We start from the raw sequence: 4,692 nt of genomic DNA, 5'->3' as shown, positions 1-4,692 counted from the left end.
TGTGTGTCCTTGGCAGTCTCAGTATCTATCTATCTATCTATCTATCTATCTATCTATCTACAGTATCTATCTATCTATCTATCCACCTATCTACCTTAAATCATACGTTTGCAGGAAAACACTGAAAAATGATCTGATATTAAATCCACAATTTTTTAATGTTCAAAAAGCTCTTTATTTTTCTCATACTGTCTGTGCTGCAGCACCTCTTTTCACCCTCTGTCTGAAACCAGAGCCCAGTCTGCTCTGATTGGTTAGCTGGCCGGCTCTGTTGTGATTGGTCAACCGCTTAGAGAGGTCCAACCCCTTAGCCTATCAGGTACAATGTGTTGGAGCGCTAGCCAATAGAAGCGCGATTGTTCATATATTGATGTCATTATGTCCCTTACTCCTCTTCCTCCTCTTCCTCCTCCTCCTCCTCTCTACCTTCATCCTCACCAAAAGAGACATGAAGCTCCCTTTCTCCTAACTTTTTATAAAATAACTGCATCGATATAAAAGCCTGAACAGGAACTCCCCAAAAAAATTGAATTGATGAATTATTTATTTGTAAATTATTTCTGTCAATATTGTGATTTTTTGCAATAACTGACTCATGATTTTGATTTGTTTCCCCCCCCCACTCATCATATTACTATATATACTTTACTGTTTAATGAGACACAACACACTTGAACAGTTTATTTTACCAAATCTATAACGGCCAAAATTAAAAACCTATTGCTTTCTTTATTTTGTATTTCATATCTTTATTGTTTAAAGGTCCAACACACAATTACAATAAAAAATGCACACAAAAAAACCAACAGTGACATTTATGATCTAACTAAACATAGACAGTTTAATAGGAGAAATAAAATATCGCAGAAGAAAACCGAACCTAAAACATTAGGAGGAAATACAAAAAATATATATATATCCACGCCTCAGACTTTAAATCCCATATTTAAAATACAAATGTATATTTTTAAATGTAACCAATTCTCCCCAGGACTCTGTTTGTGTAAAAAGGAGGACTCTGGATCTGAATGAGTTTGTCTTTGGTTTCAATTGACCGCTGACATTAAATTGTGTTGCGAGTCTTGTCCTGGTTTCAGCACACACACAGCCTCACAGCGCCCTCTGGTGGCCACAGCCGGCATTACTCATGATGTAAGGGCAAGGTATTTTAATTTTGCAAACAAAAGATGTGAGTTTTTACATGAACAGACATTTGGCCGCTGACATGAACACGGTGCATTTTAACTTTTAACTTTTAACAACCTAAAGGGTGTGATATTCAGTGTGTTTGCGTGTGTGTGTGTGTGTGTGTGTGTGTGTGTGTGTGTGTGTGTGTGTGTGTNAGTTCAGTGACCTGGTAATACAATTTAAAGGTGGGGTAGGTACGTTTGAGAAACCGGCTCGAGATACACTTTTTGTTATATTCCATGGAATGCTCTTAACATCCCGATAGCAATGAATAGTGCTTTGACGTTAAGAGCATTCCATGGAATATAACAAAAAGTGTATCTCGAGCCGGTTTCTCAAACGTACCTACCCCACCTTTAAATTGTATTACCAGGTCACTGAACTAACAGTCCCATCAAAAGCATCTTTCCAGCTCCAAAGTCATGCACTCACTGAAACCTTTCAACATTTTATCCTGGTGACTCCTACTGCTTATGGTTTTCCTGTGCGAAGGTCATGCCAGCACTCAGATCTGTTGCCAGGCAACACTTAAAGCAACAATGGATGATAAAAAGTAATTAACTTGAACAGGTTATAAAGATGAATTACCTCATTCAAAACACAGATACGGAGGGAAATGTACTTCTATAGATGAACTTCAGTTTTATTAACCATTTAAACCGCATTTCAACTATAGGCATATTCTAAAAAGTGTCAGTGAGAGTCAGAGTCAGAGAGTCTACTTATCACAGTTGGATGGGCTACACTACAGCATTCATTGAGTGGATAGAAGGAGACAGGCGTCTGCTGTCTTCTCCCTATTGAAGCAGGCAGAAGGCAGGAAGACCGATAAAAAGAAAGTGACAAAACCAGATTCAGAGAAGCATGAAATGAGCGCTTGTGTGTTTCTCTTTGACCACATCATGCCCACTAGCTGTCCACGTCTCTGTTCCAGGAATGTATTACTGTCTAGCCAGCACACGCCTCACCTCGCTCAATCCAGACCACATCAGCATGTAAATATGTGATCAGGATAAAATGACAAAAGGGATGGACCATTTAGCAAATGACCTATTGCTTCAGTCTGTATACCTGACACCTATATTTTCCCATTTGGCTGTTTTTCATGCTGTATATGAAAACTATTAAAGCTAGGGGTGGAAACCTTCTGTAAAAAACATATTTTTGTAGATTTGTTGAAATCCTCTTTAAATCGTTAATGGTCTGCATTTATACAGAGCTTTTCCATTCTTTGTGACACATCACATCGCTTTTACACATTCAGGTCAGCATTTAGCTGATCACACACATTCATACAGAGGCAGAGGCTGCCATACACACACTGTTAGCCCCGCCAACAGGAGCTATTTGGGGTTAAGTGTCTGGCCTTCCAGTGTAAAAGACACTTTACATCCTGACAGCGTTCAATAAATCCATTGCTCTGACAAAGAAATAAAAAAATCTTGTATAAATTGCTTGGCATGACTTTTTTCCAATTACTTCTCATTGCGTGTGACCAGAGTCTTTCACAGGTTTGAAAGCTATGGGTACAAACGATAGCTATTAGAATTGTATTGGTCAATTATAATTGACCTAAACAATTCATAGTGATAATTTGACGTTTGCTTGAAGAGGGAGGCCTATAAATATTGGCTGTTAGATTAACTTTCTCACTAGATTGAGCAACAATAGTAGCAGCGCTGCTAGCTGCTTTCATTGGGAAAGTGATGGTTGGATTCTTTTAAATTCTACCATACTCGTTATAGTTTCTCAAAATGAACAACTAAAGCGTTAAGGAAAGCTTTTAATCAGGTGTGTGGAGGATGTGCGTGAGTTCAAACCGGTGACAGAAGCCAAAGCACTGCATTCCTCTCCTGGCTTAAGGGATTAATAAGTATAATTAAGTGTGCTCTGTAACTCTGTTATCCAATGAGATCCACCCAAAAGATCAAAGGTTCCTTAAGTGATATGATGATATAAAATGATGGGCAAACTGCAAGGCATTTCTTTTAAGTTGTCTGCATTTAAGCCGATCAGCCTGAAAGCTTTAACTTTTAATAAGTATTTGTAGAAGTATTATAAATATTTGTGAGGAAATATCTAGATAATCGAGTGTTCACCCAAATCACATCAAAACAATTAACATACTAACTAAACTATTCATTGTAACAACATAATTCACACCAACCACAATGTTGGCAACAGTTATTGCTTATGTGACGCAGGAACATTTAAACTTTGGTCTAAAGTTAGTTTATGTAAACATTAATGATCATGATACCTATCTGTTGTCATAATAATGATACCTATATCTGTTTGAGTGATGATAAAATCTGGTTTATAACCAAGTCATGGAGGTAACTGGAGGACACACCTTAATCTTTGGCTAGATTCCATGAGGAAACAGTCTGGACTATGAAATTTAGATACATAAATATGATGTACTTTGGCCAATTGCACAACACATTCTTGGGTATTAAATTCATCCGTTTCAGCAAACCCAAGAAATGAATCATCTCACACACTTGCTTGTTTCACTTTTCCTCTGTCAGTGTTGTATGGTGGAGTTAAAAGCTTTCTTGTACTTTTAGTGTAAAGAAACATGGGTAAGTGCATCATCTGGATAAGGCTCAAGTGAGCTCCAGCTGACTGTTTAAACCTTGTTGTGCCGTCGGGTATTACTACTGAGTTTCATAGCACAAAAAGGCCCTCACAATAACTTTGGGGCTGTACTGTTCCCAAGTGTTTTGACGTCGTTTGCGCCTAAACTCCACCAGGGGAGACTGGGCAGGTACGGACCCACCCAAAGGGACACCCGTTTTACGACGCGGTAGGACTGAGGTCTTGGTGGTAGACCCGGACTAAGTGCCACTCGACCGGGTCTACAGCTGGGGGTGACTGGCATTCTCCTCGAACCCCTTCAAGATCTCCCCTTGCACCACAGACTTCCATGACATGGGACACTTTGCATTGTAGTTAATACGGATAATGGGTACCCCTATGAGTGGCTTACTGTCACCAATGTCGGGAACATTGTGTCTAGCACCCGAGTTGGGTATGGTATCGTCTCCATGAATGACAATTGCGATATTTTGTGGACGACATGGAGTTACTTAACACTTCTGGTGGACTGGAGACAATGTCTATTAGGGTACAGGATTTACTCTGGGACGTCGCTTTCACTGCACCGTACATGGTCACACATCACTTGTTGTTGAAACCTACCCACGTGTCGCAGGACTCGCCATGACTAAATTTACCAAGAATTTTTACAATGTCTCCGTAGCGCTTTTCAGGGCTAAAATTCTATTTGTAATAAAGTTGGTGTGCTAATCTAATCCCTGTGACAACCCACAAATCACATGAAGAATCGCAGACCAAGGACGGTCGTATTTGGAGAGTACGGACGGCACAGGGACAGCGAGCAAGTAGTCTTGAGAAACGGTAGGGGGTGACTCTTCCATAACAACAGGGCTGGGCGGGGGGGGGCGGGGGGCCGGGATTGAACTTCGTCTACACCTACCC

This window comes from Notothenia coriiceps, unplaced genomic scaffold (assembly GCF_000735185.1).
Source record: "Notothenia coriiceps isolate Sejong01 unplaced genomic scaffold, NC01 NC01_scaffold00037246, whole genome shotgun sequence".
Taxonomy (NCBI): domain Eukaryota; kingdom Metazoa; phylum Chordata; class Actinopteri; order Perciformes; family Nototheniidae; genus Notothenia; species Notothenia coriiceps.
This window is presented reverse-complemented; position numbering follows the sequence as displayed.